The following is an 18,287-nucleotide window of genomic DNA, read 5'->3' on the forward strand; positions in this document are numbered from 1 at the left end:
ACACGTTTGGCACCTAACTTTGAGAAGCTGCAGGGCCCTCGAGTGATCTACAATCTTTTCTCCCACCAGTCAAGACCATCCACTTCACCCACTTCCAGGCTGGTCAATCACAGGCTCCCAGCAGAGCTGTACCAACCTGCCAGCCCCCTGCATACTCCTGCCCAGGGAAGCCAAATGATAAAACAGCCCTCAAACATGCTCACAGCATCACAAATCCAGGTGCTTATGAAGTAAGACTTTTCTGGAAAAAGGTCTGTGCTAATTACTCAGTCTTTTCCCTTAGACTAATTACGGGAAAGAGTGGGTCTATACTACTGATAGTAAGAAATCTGGTTATCCCAAAGTGTGAGAATGTGAGAAACAAGATCAGAAGAGAGGAAACAGAATGGTCCTGGGTAAACAATGGACACTAAACACACACTGAAATGTCTCTAAAACTACAAAGAACTGCTTTGGTGTTTTGTCTTGCTTTTTAAAGGCATAATCCCAAGAACCAACAAAACTAGAGGAGTGCTGGAAGGAAGCAAAAGGAACACTGGCTGAAAAAGGTTATTCGGTGAACACTTAAGATTCCCAAATCCCCTTGGCCTTCCAGCCCTCCCAGCCCCAGATGACAAGAGGAAGCCAGAAAGGATGGTGACCCCCACAGAACTGAGGATGGGTTTGCCACTAAAAACAGAGGGATCCTGTGAACTGCAGAAAGAATGCAGAGTGAGGCCCACTCATCTACCCACCCCATCCCCTCCAGATTCTCCTCCTGGGCTCGGCCATTTCCAGCTATGAGGAAGACTGCTAATGACTTCTAATCACTGACCTCAAGAAACAAAGGCCTGAAAATCCTGACCCTGGGGACTTCCCAACCAAAGGAGCTCAACCAGTCACTCTGATGAACAGTTATGAGCCCCTACCCACGAATGGAGTCTCCAATCAGCCCCCCTTACTTTCATCCTTTCTTTAAAAGTTTTCAAGGTAAACCTGCAGAACAGTTACAAGAAAAGAACAAGAAACTCCCACAGAGCCCTCACCCAGATTCACAACTAGTCACTGTATCACGTTTGCTTTCTCCCATCCCAAACATTTGAGTTCCTACAGCCATCATGGCCTTTACCTCTAAACAGTTCACTAGGTGTTTCCTAAGATCAAGGATATTCTCTTCCACAACCACAGTACTTATGTCAAAATCAGGAATTTAACACATTAACAGTCCCATGATAGACTGTATAGTTCACATTCCAAACCTGCCAATTGTTCTATGATGTCCCTGATGGCAAGCCCCCTTCATCTCAATTCAGGCTCACGAATCACACCTGACATTGTGTCTCCAACTAAAACAGTTCTTCAGCAGTTCTTTGTCTTTCATGGCATCTCTGAAGAACGCAGGGTGTGAATTTCTGGCAGCAACACCACACAAGTGGTAAGTGAGGTTTGTTTTTCCAAAGTATCACATAAGTAGTAAGATGGTATCAATGTGTCCCATTATTGGGATTTTGATCAATTAGTGAAAATTATATTTGTCTTATTTCTTCACTGTAAAATAACCATTTTTCCCTCAGTAATTAGTAAATAATCTGTATGGAGATAAATTTTGATATTACATTCCTAAAACATTCACCCAATAGTTTTAATAACCTCTGGCAATTCTTGTCTGAATCAACTGCTACTGACAGTTATAAAATTATGCTTATTTTGCAAATCTACTGTTCCTTCTACACTTATCAGCTGACATTATATTTCCTTCTCCCGACTCATTCTTTAATTCATTAGTAGTATGGACTCATGGATTCTTAATTTATCAATATCACCATTCAGTCTGATGCTCAAGTTATCCCAGATCTGGCCAAGGGGAACCCCTTCAAGCAGAGGAATGTGTACTTTTCATGTTTTTTGAGTATTTCCTTATTTCCTTGCATAACAACATGTTCCAGATTAAACTTTTACATTTTCTGCCCCAGCTCTGAAATCACCCATTTCTCCAAGGACTCCTTGTTCCTTATAGTGGAAGAAGTGATTTAGAAATGAAGATCTGAGAGCTATGTTCACACATAGTGAACAAAGCTGAGAAAGAATGGAACTGTCGGATGAATTCAACTCTGTGTTGTGTAACTTTTAAATATGAATGAAAAACACAGGTTCTGATAACATCTAAGGAAAACCTATATCATGAATCATAGGGAACAAAACAGAGAAATGGAGGATGGAGGAAAGACTACACAAGGAAAAAAGTACCTTAAGAAATTATCCGACATCCTCAGGGAGATAAACCTCTGAGAGAGAGAGAGTATGTGTGTGTGTGCGTGCAGTCAGTACACCCATCAAATAAAAATGGGATACCATTCAAAAGGGCAGCAAGAATAATCAGCAGACTAATACACAAGGAAAATTATTTCCAACCCAGAAGTCTATCCCCAGCCAAACTATCAATAAAGGATACAGAGAAAGTCTCAGAAGATCATTCTCACAGAAAGCTGCTGGAGACTGTGCTCCACTGAAACAGGAGGGAGAGCACCTCGAAGGACGATGGAGCCACAGGAGGTGCGGGAGAGGCGAGAGCTCCTAGGGTCCCAGCAGGGGGACAAGCAGTAAAATTGCTTCAAACAACTAAGCTGATGGAATACTGAATACGTAAATGGCAACCCACTCCAGTGTTCTTGCCTGGAGAATCCCAGGGACGGGGGAGCCTGGTGGGCTTCCGTCTATGAGGTCACACAGAGTCGGACACGACTGAAGTGACTGAGCAGCAGCAGCAACTGGTTAAAAGTTTGAGGTTAAACTAGTGATTGATACATTAAAGGAAAAAAAAGGCAACATTTCCAAGGAAAACCAGAAGTTGTTTACAAAAAGTATTTGTAATGTGCCATTTGACACTATAAACAGCATCCCAAGTAATAACAGATAAATACTGATTTAACCAAAATCGCAATAGAACGATACTGAAGAGACAGGGAAGAGGGTGCAGTGTGGGGGATGGGGCAGCTAATACTTTTCTGCCCTATCTTTTCACAGCAGGAAATCAACAGATGTGCTTAAAACTAAAAAGAAAAAAAATCAGCAAGCATGCATATGAACTATGAACTCTTCCAAAACGCTCTTCAGACATATGGAGGTAAATATGTATTTTTTTTAAATGGGCTAAAAGAGTTCTAAGTAATATAGTTACCTTCAGCGAAGAGGGAAAGAGGGAGGGGCGCCTAGGAAATGCTGTCATCTATCCAAACTCCAAAAACTGGTTCACCCTTAACTGGAGGTATGCAAAATTGACACCAAAAGAATTTTTTTCAAATACATTTTAAGATGAATATTAGACTGGGAGAGAGCATTAAATGTTGAGACCAGAGAAGTGTAACATCAGCTACTCACTAGTTGTGTGACCTAAGACAAGTCACCTGACCTGAGGATCCACTTCTTCATTTACAAAATAAAGGAGCTGGGCTAAATTAACTCTAAACTTCCTTCCTGTTTCAATAAATTTATAAATCTAATATAAAAATCATCAAAATTTTAAATATGGTGCCGGTGGCCATGGACAGCAGCAAATTAAATTACAAAAAGAATGAAGCAAGACTTGGTGAAACAATAAATGGACAGAAGTAAAATGGGGGAAAACACTTCTGCTTTCAGCCTGTGGGTACCAAGATGGTGCTGACGGTGAAGGTGAAATGAGAATAGCACTGTTTGATTAACGAAGACAAAACAGTTCCCAATCCTGGCAAGGACAAAAGTGAGAAAAGGACATGGTTACAGAACAGTGGGACCAACTGCACAAAGCCACAGAAGCTAAAGGAGGAAAACGGAGATTTGCTACTAAAGAATCATTTGATGCCTTAGTCTTCCTGGGTTATAACAGAATACCATACATTCGTAACTTACAAACAGCAGAACTCAGCTTCTCACACTTCTTGAGACTGGGAAGTCCATGGTCTGGTGAGGACCCCCTTTCCTGGTTCACAGACAATGGCCTTTGCTGGGTCCTCACACAGCAGGAACGGGTGAGGGAACCCTCAGGAATTACCAAGCCCATTCATTAAGGCTCCACTCTCATGACCTCATCACCCCAAGGCCACACTCCCCCAAACCATTACACTGAGGATTCGGTTTCAACATATGAATCCTGGAGTGGGGACACAAACATACAGGCTATAACAGTCGACAGCGTTAGATTATTCTCTCAGAGAAAATGGATCCAGAGGCGCCCCCTCAAAAAAGGGAAAACAAGATTTGTTTTTAAGGTAATACACTTTTACTTTCATATTTATTCTTGACAATCATTCCTTAAAGGAGCCACATTTTCCTCAACAGCCATACAACATAACCCTATCAAATGAGTCTGATCAAGGCCAATGAAGAGAATGTAAGAACATAATTATAAAAATATCAGTCAAGAATGAGGGCTGGGTTTAGCCTAAAACAGCAAAGGAACAGATTCTCAACTAAAGAGTAACTAAATATGTACTTGCTTAGTCACAGAACTCGAGAATAGCAAGAGCGAGTGTCTACCCTTACAAGCCCTCTGTGCCAGCATTATACACGTGCTTCTCAACCCTCCTAGGGATTGTTCCTATTTTGTAGTTGAGAATAAGAAGAAAGGACTTACTCCAAAAGAACACTGAAATTATTATTTTTTTAATTCACTTTGGGGGAAAAAAGGAATAATAACCTCTATGTTCTTACATGAATTTTTAATATAAATTCCCTGATATTCTTCACAGATGCAAATTCACAAGAGGAAATTACAGCTATTACATAACAGGCAAGAAAATATTTTCTCCTGTATCACATATCATACACCGACAACTGAAAACAACCTCTCAGTTACAAACAGGTGAAACAGCCTAGAGCCCGGACACACAGACGCAAGTAACTACTGTTACTAGCGAGTACTGAGATAGGCCAACTCCCATATGGATTTTAATAATCCTTTTTCTGCAAGCATGCTCACACATGTTTTCCAAACACCCAAGTCTAAAAAGATTCAAGACAGTGAGATGGGAAGACAATTCCTCTCTATAAAGTTTTATTCAACATTTTATCAATGCCTAGCACATAGAAAATAAATTAACTCCCCATATTCTGACCACAAAAATCATCAAAAGTGAGCACATAAACACTCGTAATTGAGAGAAACAACCTAAATAAGTACCATCATTTGCTAACTTCAGGGGCATCTTTATATATACAATATATATTATATATTCAATAATTGTGTATATGTATTATACACATATGCACACACACATAGATGTAACTACCAGCTAATTTCAGAAATACCAATTTAATACAAGCTGTGGCAAAAATACAGGCTTTGAAACCAGTAATCAAAAATATCTGTACCAAGAATACAAAAAGACTACTTTTTAAAGTATAAAACACCCAAGGTAACTCCATACTACCACCTTTCAAAAGCAAAATCATGAATTGTAAAGTACTTTAAGTAAAACCTTTGGCCCCTAATCGGATTACATCATTGTCTGGCTATGTACCCTAATGGACATTCAAATCACTGCCATCGTGCATAAAGCCAATCCAACCCAAGTTGCTATTAAAATGGAGCCAAATCATAAATTAGTAAATGATCATCTGAAGTAAAGCCCAGAAAACCAGCTCCGGAGAGTTACAAGGTCCGTGTGCAGAGAGGCAGAGCGATGTGCAGAGGATGGCAGGGCTCCGGGCACCAAAGCTGCACCCGGCTGGCTCACCCACACTCACACACCAAGCGTCATCTGATACAAAAGCCGACACTCCACAATCCACAGCACCGGGACAAGAGAGACATCAACCTGCTATAGGACATCTTGGTAACCAAGCAATTAACACGTGAAACCCAAGTACAGAGACTAGAAAACATGCTAAGCAACATGAAAGTGAATGAATGTATTCACTGAAAACTCAACCCAGGAATGGGAATTTCAACTAGCAAACCAAGATATCTAAGAGATGAAAAAGGAAAATCCCTTCAAATAGGCTCTTGGTTACTGTCTTAAAGAGTAGATGAAATAGGAATGGAGAAAAGGCCCAAGTCACAACCACAAGCACTGCCACAAGCTCCTCCTACTTTTAAGCACAAATCTGATTACCAACTGGCGATTCTAATCATACTCATAACTCTTGTTGGTGTCCAGCACCAACATTTCTAAAGGTGTAAAAAAAAAAAATTTTTTTAAGGTAAATACTCTGTACCTACACTGTCCAATACAGTAACCCACTTGCCACACACAGTCAGGAGTACCAGCAATACAGCTAGTTAAGACTAAGGAACTGAATTCTCAATTTTAATTTAAATAGCCCACTGAGCACAGAAAACAGAATACTATTTTACTGGACATCACTGTTCCAGCTCACAGTAAATATAAAGCACAGAATAAAACATTTATAGTCTACTATCTTGGGTTAGGTTCACATTTATAGGCTTCAATTTTCTCAACCAAAATATGTAAAGAGGGTTCCAATTGTCTCTGTGACTAAAAATAAATTAGGGCAGCAGGTAAACGAGTTCTAATGCCTTCGTTAGAACTGGCGAAGTAATTAAAGCCATACTTCCCCCTCAAACTTCTGGCAGGTTACCTCACTCTGATCATGCAACGGTATCATACTACCCCTCACTTCGCCAAACTTAATGGGGAAGACCATGAGAACACTGATTCAGTTCAGTCTACCTTTGGACAAGTAACCTCACCTTTTCAAGCTTGTTTTCGTAACTGTAAGATGAGAGGATTAGACTAAACGATCGTTTAAGATGCTTCAAATCCTAAACTACTACTTTTCTGTGGCTCTATGAAGAAACATAAGTGAAACCAAGATACTCCAAGAAATGAAGAAAAAGGAATCAATGAATAACCACAGTCTCACACTCAAAAGAAATTAAATTTAAACAAGATCTTTAAGTAGAGAGTCCCAATGATAGAGAATTTAAAGTTACACCGTATCAGTGTCTTCCGCTGGGAGGACACAGCTTGGTCTATTTAGGGGTGCCCAGTTTTCCATTTTTGATTAAAGTCCATGTGGGACATGCTGCTTCCTCCAAAGCAGGGAGATCAGTAAACAAGGTGAATGCAGGTATCGCAGGAACACAGCACACAAAGGTTGCACTGCCCCTCCCTCACACAAAGCGCACGAAGGAAGTCCTCCTCCTCCGTCAGGCAGGCTGCAGTAGAGCCACCACTGCTCCATGCAGGCTTTTCAGACAACGCCAGACGTCTGCTCACTCTGTCAATGATCCAAACCAAGTAAAACGATCCTCTCATGACAGGAGCTGTGGCTATCTTTAGAGGAAATAAGGAAAACGGGAGTGAATTCATCCATGAACCCTTAAGACGTAGTTATAGCCATCTTTCCTGCGGTCTATAACTCAGAACATATAACAAAACAGGACAAAAAATCCTAACAGGAAACTGGAGAAGGGAATAGTGACTAGTAATTTATGTGAAGTGTGTTAAAAGGCAGATCAAGAGAGCAGGACAGGCTTAACACTGCTCTCCAAAGGTGTATTTTCAAGTATCTTCTGTGCCAGTAACAGACCCACTGGTATTTTTCTCAATCTTATAAAATGGTGCGAGGGATGGGTTCACTCTCAAAGTACCTCAAAGTATCATTTACAGCATGCTAGAAAAAAAAACCCAAATGTTTTATCTGATACTGACTTTCCTTTACATTACAAGTGACTTAACCAGGGCACCACTGATGACCATTTAGTTTTCAATTTTTACTACCATGAAAAAATGTCAGTTTCCAGAAGTGGAACTGCTGGATTAAACAAGGCCCGTTTCCGACTAGGTACACAAAGCCTAAGGGCTCTCCCCGGAGGTCATGGCTACTCCCACCAGCCCCGCCCGATTCTTTACACCCATGCCCAGCATCCTCTTCTCTTAGAGCACTGTTTTCATCTAAGAGCCATTTATACTTCACTTTTCTCCAACTGTCTGTTTATATCCTCTGTTTGTTTTTCTACTGGGTTTGTCTTCTCAATGATTTGTAGTGGTTCTTTAGAAGTAGAAGAAAAGGAGCCCTTTGTCACAGAGCATTCCCTCTTCAACTCAGTCCAGTCTGGTGTCTATCTGTACCACGCAACTGAAACTGCCTCTTCAAGTGACCTCCTGATGGGGCTAACTCTAAGTGAAACTCTTCCGTCCTAGTCTCAACTTGGCTCTCAGAGCAGCCAGTACACTTCGCTGCTGGGCCCTCCTTACTGACACAGTCTCTCTCCTTGGCTTCTTTGAGGTCTAAGGCAGGTTCCCACCAGGTTCAGACTGGACACTACCTGGGCGCATGCTCCCGGGCTGACGACAGCGGTCAGGGTGTCAATTTCCACGTGTTCTATTCACACTATCACTGCAGCATCTCAAACAAGACTTGGGGAGAATCTTTTTTAAAGGTTTTTGTTGAATAAATGAAGCCATTTCCACGGGTTTTTAAATATACCTCTATAAACACACATGAGATCCAAATTTATAAAACTGATTAAGGCCACCTCTGCACCTCAAACACAGGGCCCCGTTTGCCCTTGGATGTCTTGCAAGCATATTAAATTTAATCTCTCCTAAGCAGGCTGTTGCTATCACACACCGATCACCTGACAAACCCTTTCTCACCACGTCCGCCCCACCCCAGAAAAGGCACACCCCAACTGGGGTGGACTCCATTTCTCCCTCAACATCCAATTCACCAAAATTGTGTCAACTGCATCTTCTGAGCGCCTCCCCTTCCCCAGGTTCTCTGGCCACCACCCAGAGGGCAGAGACAGCTTCCCAGCTGATCCCCTGCAGCTCCTCTGCCCCTTCAGCCACCGCGGCTCCTAGTCCATGTCCCCTGCCACTGCATGTGAGCAGTGAAGACCCTGCTGACAGTCTGATCTGTGGGGTCCACCGCGGCAGCCGTGCCAGGCTTTGGAGCACATGAAGCACGGCTAGTTGAAACTGAGAAGAGTTCCTGTATAAAATGTAGCTGACTTCAAAGACTGAGTACAAAAAAGCGAACTGAAAATATCTCATTAATAATTTTGGATGACATGCTGAAATTATAATATTTTGTATTACTGGGTTAAAATACATTAAAATTAACTTTACCTGTTTCCATTCATGAGGCTGTTAGAAAATTTACGATTATATAGGTAGCTTGCTCTGTATCTCTGAGACACTGTCCTGATTCACTGAGGGCACCAGCATTGTTTTAATCACATGTGACCAAAGTATAGAAAGCACAGGCCTGGCACTGGGCGGCACCAGATATTTGCTGGAGGCATTAAGGCCAACAGTCATTATCCTTTATGCACACTCATTTAAAAACGAAACATGGAAAAATTTACCTCTTATCTGAAGTTGAACCACACTTTAAAGTACAATTTTTATTAGGACAACAACTTTACTTTTTTCGCTGTTTAATTCAACAAATATTTACTGAGACCTGCTCTCCAGAGCCCACCAGATTCATGTGTCCCAACTTCCAGCTGGTGCTGCTGTGGGCTCACTGCTGCCCTTTTATTAAGGAAAACCCTTAATAAACGTGGGATCAGAGAAAGGTCTTCTTTGCTTCTCATATTTTGCATTTTTACAATAAAACATCATTTGAATTTACACAAATACATGAATACAACCTTTTAAACTATTAAAACAACACATATAAAGTGACAATCTCCTTTTACCTACATAGCTCCTTCTAATCAATTTCAGAACTGTTAAGAAAACAACTTTACACATACATGAATTTTAAGAAATACTGTCTACTTCTCTAACAATCGTTATAATTGTATCATTAATTTCTAAGATTTTCCATTGTTAAATTTTCTATCAGAAGGGAAACATAGAAACTGGGGAAGACTGGAAAATCAAGGTGGCCTAAAAAGATTCTGAGTCATCAATCCTTAAAACATTAGTCATCACAACTCAAAAGATCATCCGTGAGAGCAGGAAAGCTAGTGGACAGTGCAAGGAGGAAAAGAAACAAGTAGGTGGTTATTAACATGGAAAGTCTAATAAATACAAGGTGGGCAGTAATCATCTTATAATGTACAGTAAGTCCGCCATATACAAATGAGCTCTCTTTCAAGAACACGTCTGGAAGCCCAATCTGTTTATAAGCCCAACAGAGTTAGCCCAGATACCCAACTAACACAGTTGGCTATGTAGTGCTACACTGTAATAGTGTATAACCCTTTCTGTACAAACAATGAATAAAAAGCAAACAAACACAAAAAATGAAAAACATTTCTAATCTCCCAGATGTTGAAAAATACAGCAGAACAGTACAACCGCTGGCATCGAGTGAACAGGCAAGAAGAGCTGCTGCCTGGAGGAGGGAGAGGCGGCGGGGGCGGCAGTGATGCAGGGTCGTCCGCATCAGGAGACGGAGGGTAAGCTGCGGGGTCACTCCTGCCTGAAGCGGATGGCATCTGACGGCACAGGTTCTGGTTCCTTCCTGAATTCAGTTCTATCTACCCTCCTGAAAAAACTACCCAGTGATGTCTGGGTAGCAGTCCCTTTTCGCGTCACAGGTGACACGGCAGCACTGGACTGCATTCTGAACGGCTGCTGCAACCCGTGGGTAACATTCTATGCTTGGGGCCTATGACTCAAAAGCTCACAGCACTTCCTCAAACAAAGAAAATCTGCTCGCTGTTTCCTGTGTCACAAATCTCTCCTTAGCGGTGCCAGCTCCCTCACCGCTGCTTTGACGCCTGCTTCCGGATATCCTGGGCTTGAAGTACCGTACTACCTACTGCACTCTACACAGTGAAGTGTTCAGAAGCACAACCACACGCAGAGGACACACACGGGACAAGCTGCACCGGACACGAGACTGGACGTGCAGATAAACGCTCAAGTCTCTGAGAGCTCACAGTGCAGAGGCTTGCATGCAGGGGACTTACTGTATTCAAACGTCCGATCACTATGCTGTACACCTGAAATAACAAGTGAAAAAACAAAGAAAACAAACCCCTGGGGGTGAGCATTTGGACCCCCCAAAGATGTGTCAGACCACCTTATGTTATGCCCCGTGACATCTGAACTACCAGAGAGGGTGGTACCCTCAGAGGGGAAGGCTTCCTCCAGTCAGCATGAGGGCTCCCACAGAGAAATGCACTCTTGACAGCCTCACACACACACAGAGCACATTTCAAGACACAGCATAGGACTATAATCTGAATGAATTTCTATGCAATTCAGGTTGGAAGCCCTTTAAAAATTTCAGTTTGGGTCCACAGTAAACCTTCAGAGATCAATCACAACCAAAAGAAGAAACGCCAATGAAACTACAGTCCAGTTTACCGCCCAAACACAGAAACTCACAACTACCTGCTTATAAGACAGAGAACTCTGCAGGGACACCACAAGACAAAAAATCCAGGTTTTCCACAAATAGGTGACAAGAGGTACAGGGGGAACTGTTTTAATTGCTAGACTTTATTTGTATCTCAGTTTGAAAACATTAGAAAACTATACATATAAAAATTACTGTATTTGAGACAGTTGAAAATTTCGACTAGGCATTGGATAGTATCAAGCAACTACTTTGTGGGAGTTTTAGGCTAACCATAAAGGGAAAATTAACTAACTGAATTACATCAATATTAACTCCTCTGCCTCAAAAGACACAATGACAACCCAAAGAGTAGGCAGAGATATTCACCATATTTCAGTTCAGTTCAGTCGCTCAGTCGTGTCCGACTCTTTGCGACCCCATGAATCACAGCACGCCAGGTCTCCCTGTCCATCACCAACTCCCAGAGTTCACTCAAACCCACCTCCATCGAGTCGGTGATACCATCCAGCCATCTCATTCTCTGTCGTCCCCTTCTCCTCCTGCCCTCAATCCCTCCCAGCATCAGAGTCTTTTCCAGTGAGTCAACTCTTCACATGAGGTGGCCAAGTATTGGAGCTTCAGCTTTAGCATCAGTCCTTCCAATGAACACCCAGGACTGATCTCCTTTAGAATGGACTGGTTGGATCTCCTTGCAGTCCAAGGGACTCTCAAGAGTCTTCTCCAGCACCACAGTCCAAAAGCATCAATTCTTCGGCGATCGGCTTTCTTCATAGTCCAACTCTCACATCCATACATGACCACGGGAAAAACCATAGCCTTGACTAGATGGACCTTGGTTGGTAAAGTAATGTCTCTGCTTTTTAATATGCTATCTAGGTTGGTCATAACTTTCTTTCCAAGGAGTAAGTGTCTTTTAATTTCATGGCTGCAATCAGCATCCACAGTGATTTTGCAGTCCAAGAAAATAAAGTCTGACACTGTTTCCACTGTTACCCCAACTATTTCCCATGAAGTGAGGGGACCAGATGCCATGATCTTAAGTTTTCTGAATGTTGAGCTTCAAGCCAACTTTTTCATTCTCCTCTTTCACTTTCATCAAGAGGCTTTTTAATTCCTCTTCACTTTCTGCCGTAAGGGTGGTGTTACCTGCATATCTGAGGTTATTGATATTTCTCCCGGCAATCTTGATTCCAGCCTGTGCTTCTTCCAGCCCAGCATTCCTCATGATGTACTCTGCATATAAGTTAAATAAGCAGGGTGACAATATACAACCTTGACGTACTCCTTTTCCTATTTGGAACCAGTCCGTTGTTCCACGTCCAGTTCTAACTGTTGCTTCCTGACCTGCATACAGGTTTCTCAAAAGGCAGGTCAGGTGGTCTGGTATTCCCATCTCTTTCAGAATTTTCCACAGTTTGTTGTGATCCACACAGTCATTGCCTTGAGAACCCCATGAACAGTATCAAAAGGCAAAATAGTATACTGAATGAGGAATTCCCCAGGTCGGTAGGTGCCCAGTACGCTACTGGAGATCAGTGGAGAAATAACTCCAGAAAGAATGAAGGGATGGAGCCAAAGCAAAAACAATACCCAGCTGTGGATGTGACTGGTGATAGAAGCAAGTCGATGCTGTAAAGAGCAATACTGCATAGAACCTGGAATGTTAGGGCCATGAATCAAGGCAAATTGGAAGTGGTCAAACAGGAGATGGCAAGAGTGAACGTAGACATTCTAGGAATCAGTGAACTAAAATGGACTGGAATGGGTGAATTTAACTCAGATGACCATTATATCTACTACTGTGGGCAGGAATCCCTTAGAAGAAATGAAGTAGCCATCATGGTCAACAAAAGAGTCCGAAATGCAGTACTTGGATGCAATCTCAAAAACGACAGAATGATCTCTGTTCGTTTCCAAGGCAAACCATTCAATATTACAGCAATCCAAGCCTATGCCCCAACAAATAACGCTGAAGAAGCCGAAGCTGAACGGTTCTACGAAGACTGACAAGACCTTTTAGAACTAACACCCAAAAAAGATGTCCTATTCATTATAGGGGACTGGAATGCAAAAGTAGGAAGTCAAGAAACACCTGGAGTAACAGGCAAATTTGGCCTTGGAGCACGGAATGAAGCAGGGCAAAGGCTAATAGAGTTTTGCCAAGAGAACGCACTGATCATAGCAAACACCTTCTTTCAACAACACAAGAGAAGACTCTACACATGGGCATCACCAGATGGTCAACACCAAAATCAGATTGAGATTATATTCTTTGCAGCCAAAGATAGAGAAGCTCTATACAGTGAGCAAAAACAAGACCAGAAGCTGACTGTGGCTCAGATCGTGAACTCCTTATTGCCAAATTCAGACTTAAATTGAAGAAAGCAGGGAAAACCACTAGACCATTCAGGTATGACCTGCATCAAGTCCCTTATGATTATACAGTGGAAGTGAGAATTAGATTTAAGGGACTAGATCTGATAGATAGAGTGCCTGATGAACTCTGGACGGAGGATCGTGACATTGTGCAGGAGACAGGGACCAAGACCATCCCTTCCCATGGAAAAGAAATGCAAAAAAGCAACATGGCTGTCTGAGGAGGCCTTACAAATAGCTGTGAAAAGAAGAGAAGCGAAAAGCAAAGGAGAAAAGGAAAGATATAAGCATCTGAATGCAGAGTCCCAAAGAATAGCAAGGAGCATTAAGAAAGTCTTCCTCAGCAAAGAAATAGAGGAAAACAACAGAATAGGAAAGACAAGAGATCTCTTCAAGAAAATCAGAGATACCAAGGGAACATTTCATGCAAAGATGGGCTCGATAAAGGACAGAAATGGTATGGACCTAACAGAAGCAGAAGATATTAAGAAGAGGTGGCAAGAATACACAGAAGAACTGTACAAAAAAGATCTTCACGACCCAGATAATCACGATGGTGTGATCACTCACCTACAGCCAGACATCTTGGAATGTGAAGTCAAGTGGGCCTTAGAAAGCATCACTATGAACAAAGCTGGTGGAGGTGATGGAATTCCAGTTGAGCTATTTCAAATCCTGAAAGATGATGATGTGAAAGTGCTGCACTCAAATGCCAGCAAATTTGAAAAACTCAGCAGTGGCCACAGGACTGGAAAAGGTCAGTCTTCATTCCAATCCCAAAGAAAGACAATGCCAAAGAATGCTCAAACTACCACACAATTGCACTCATCTCACATGCTAGTAAAGTCATGCTCAAAATTCTCCAAGCCAGGCTTCAGCAGTATGTGAACTGTGAACTTCCAGATGTTCAAGCTGGTTTTAGAAAAGGCAGAGGCACCAGAGATCAAATTGCCAACATCCGCTGGATCATGGAAAAAGCAAGAGATCCAGAAAAACATCTATTTCACCATATTTATATCTCCTGAAAAATTCATATCCAGAATAAAATAAATCCTCCCAAGTGTTGTATGTGAAAATTTGTCCACAAACTCTTTGACACGTTTCAGAAAACAGAACTTCACTGTCCAAGGTGGGACAAGGTAAGTGACTCTCTTCTAACAAACAGAATATGGCAAAATTAAAGGCCACAAGGCTTCTAAGGTCTTGTCATAAAAATTATAGTTTCCACCTGGTGCTATTTTCTTTCAGATCTCTCTCTTTCAGGAGGAAGTCAGCCACCATGCCCTGAGGACAGGACACAGAGGCATCAGGACAGAGGCCTGCATGAAAAGGAACCGCGGCCTCCCCACCACAGCCAGGACTAACTTGCTGGGCATGAACATGAGCCACCTTGGGAAGGATCCTCCAACTCTGGTCAAGACTTGGAAGGCTGATGACATCCAAGCCAAACAGCCCAGCGACGCCACATCCAAGTTCCTAAATCACAGAAACTACAAGATAATAAATGTTTGCTGCTGTCATAAGCCGCTAGGTTTGGGGTAATTGTTATGAATCAACAGAGAGCTGACGAGATAAAACAGACAATGCGATAGAAAGAAGAAAGGAGACGTAAATACCACTCTTCATTGAAAGGAAAAAAAAAAAAAAAGACTTCCCAAGTAGCTCAGCTGGTACAGAATCTGCCTGCAATGCAGGAGACCCCAGTTCAATTCCTGGGTGAGGAAGTTCCCCTGGAGAAGGGATAGGTTACCCACTCCAGTGTTCTTGGGCTTAGCTGATGGCTGAGACGGTAAAGAATCCGCCTGCAATGCGAGAGACCTGGGTTTGGTCCCTGGGTTGGGAAAATCCCCTGGAGGGGGGCATGGCAACCCATTCCAGTATTCTTGCCTGCAGAATCCCCATGGACAGAGGAGCCTGGCAGGCTACAGTCCACGGGGTCGCAAAGAGTCAGACACAACTCAGCAACTAAGCACAGCACATTCATTAAAAAAGGATAACTATGGTATGGCCAGGGCTGGGGAAGGACTGAGTTTGGGATCAGCCAATGCAAACTATCACACGTAAGACAGATAAACAACAAAGTCCCACTGCAGAGTACAGGGAAACATATTCAATATGTTGTGATAAACCATGACGGAAAAGAAGGAATATATTTTGATTTCCCTGGCAGTTCAGTGGTTAAGACTCCACACTTCCATGGCAGGGGTTCAATACTTGTTTGTGGAACTAAGATCCCACATACTTCATGGTACAGTCAAAAATAAATAAATGAAATGAAAAAGGATGTGTGTGCATGTGTATAAAACAATCACTCTGCAGTATAGCAAATTAACACATAAATCAACTATACTTGAATAAAATTTTTAAAAATAAAGTAACTAACCAAAAAAGCATGAAAACATACTTTACTTCACTAGCCCAAGCTACAGCTGTTGTAAGGCATCACCACACAGCTAGGAGTGTAAGTAAAATGAAAAGGATGAAAGACAGGAGCCGTTCAAGAGAGGATGGAGTAAGTGGACCCTCACACACCGCTGGGGGGAATGTAACCTGGTGCTGCCACTTCAGCAGACGCAGCCACAGGTTTCCAAAGTGGAATAGATGCACGCCTCTACGACCGAGCAATTTCACCTCCAGGTATATCCCCAGAAATCACACACACAATGTCAAGAGACACGCTCAGACACACGTGAACATACCACAGATTTACTGAAGGAACGAGACTGGGCAGAACTAATCAATGCAGTTAAGTATCAGGACCCTGGCTGCCCTCAGCAGACGGTATGACTTAAAGTGGACAAAGGAGATGCTTGGGACCCAGGTACCCAGGTGGGTTTCAGACCGTGAAAATCCATTTATGAGGTACACTCTTCTGTATTTCTATCACACTTCAACAGAGATTTAAGCCATCTCAGGAGAGATGTCGGGGCTGAAGGAGTAAGCAGGGCACCACTGACCTTGGGTTTATGGGGCGGGCACCACTGACCTGAGGGCTCATTATACTAATTCTGTGTTTGTGCATGTTAAAGTTTTCCCCTAATAAAAAGACCTTAAACATACATTAATATAAAATTGGATGAAACTGCTGGTCAAAGTATTGTTGCTGTTTAGTCGCTAAGTCGTGTCCGACTCTTTGCGACCCCATGGACTGGAGCCCGCCAGACTCCATGGGATTCTCCAGGCAAGAATACTGGAGTGGGTTAACATTTCCTTCTCCAGGGGATCTTCCCAACCCAGGGATCGAACCCGTGTCTCCTGCGTTGACAGGCGGATTCTTGACCACTGAGCCACTGTTTTTCTGGCCATAGAGATCAAAAGGCTTTAAAATCTATACATTCCTTGACCCAATTACTCTGCTTTAATGAGTTCATCCTAAGGTGTTCATCCTGAGTTAAAAGTCTTATATATAACAATATCCAAAGAGTGAATAGCAGGGGGGAGGGGAGAGAATCGTCCAAATATAGAGGTCATAGGACACTGTGGGCACCACCACAGGACAAACAATCCAGGTCACCCACAGTATGTGAAACCTGACTAACAAAGGTTTTACCTACCCCAAGGTTCTTTTATCTATCCAATGAAATACAGTCATTAAAGACGATGTGATCCACATCATTACGTCACCAAAAACATGCAAATTACGCAAACAATGTGATACCACTACACGCCTATTTGAACAGCCAAAGTCCACAAGGCCGACCCCCCAAATGCTAGGGAGGGTGTGGAGCCACCGGGACTCGCAGTCACCGCTGATGAAAGTGCAAAGTGGTGCAGGTACCGGGCAGACAGTTCAGCAGTTTTACACAAAACTAAGCACATTCTTACCAGACAATCCAGCAACCACGCTCCTCGGTATTCTCCCAGAGGAGCTGAAAACAGAACAACAAAACCCTGCACACAGACGGTCACAGCAGCTGCTTCCACACTTGGAAGCGACCAACATGTCCTTCAGCAGGCGCGTGGGTAGACTTTCCCCTCCCCTCATGTTTCCAGGAGGGGGAAAGGAACTTTTTTTATTTTGAAACATCAGGACATTTGGTCCTTAACAAAGCTCACCTTCAAAAAAAAGAGAAAAAACAACTATTTTACCAGAGCCTAACCCACTGGGGTTTTACCAGAACCTAACCTACCTGGAGGAAGGGAAATATCCAACTCCAGCCCCTCTAACCTTCCGCATGAGGAAAGAGAAGTACACAACTCCAGACCATTCTAGCCATCCTGTACCACCTAAGAAAAGGAAAAAAGCAGAGAAGCACTGGTGAAGTTCACAGCTCACCGAGACTGAGACCGCGCAGGACTGCAGAACATTCCCCATCCCCAGGACAAATAAACTACATCTCCAAAGGGCTGTTCTTCACATTTCCTTTTACCAGCGTATCATGTCTGCCTTTCAGAAAGATTGCAAAGCATACTAAGGCAAAGGCAAAAAGTAGTTTGAAAAGACTGAACAAGCATCAGAACCAGTCACTTATAGGGACACTTTCCTGGGGGTCCATGGTTCCACTGCAGGGGTGCAGGTCCCATCCCTGGTCAGGGAACTAGAATCCCACATGCCATGGCTGTGCCTTCCAACCAAAAAAACAAAACAAAAGCAAAAAAAAAAAAGTCATGTATGCCAGACACACTGGAATTATCAGAACAGAAAAGCTAAGGGCTTTAAT

The 18,287-nt window shown here is 42.7% G+C and overlaps 1 protein-coding gene across 7 annotated transcripts in view; it reads right to left on the reverse strand.

Moving 5' to 3' along the window:
- Positions 1-18,287, reverse strand: part of PPP6R3 (protein phosphatase 6 regulatory subunit 3) — a 126,599-nt gene that overhangs the window by 86,127 nt on the left and 22,185 nt on the right. The window contains exon 2 of one of the 7 annotated variants that reach the window (XM_055415328.2): positions 17,757-17,853. The exons of the other annotated variants lie outside the window; for them this stretch is intronic. The gene's annotated coding sequence lies outside the window, so the exon portion shown is untranslated. The remainder of the gene's footprint in view (positions 1-17,756; positions 17,854-18,287) is intronic. 7 annotated transcript variants of the gene reach the window in all.

Source organism: Moschus berezovskii, chromosome 25, assembly GCF_049115385.1.
Source record: "Moschus berezovskii isolate FMDL1 chromosome 25, NW_MosBer_1.0, whole genome shotgun sequence".
NCBI lineage: Eukaryota > Metazoa > Chordata > Mammalia > Artiodactyla > Moschidae > Moschus > Moschus berezovskii.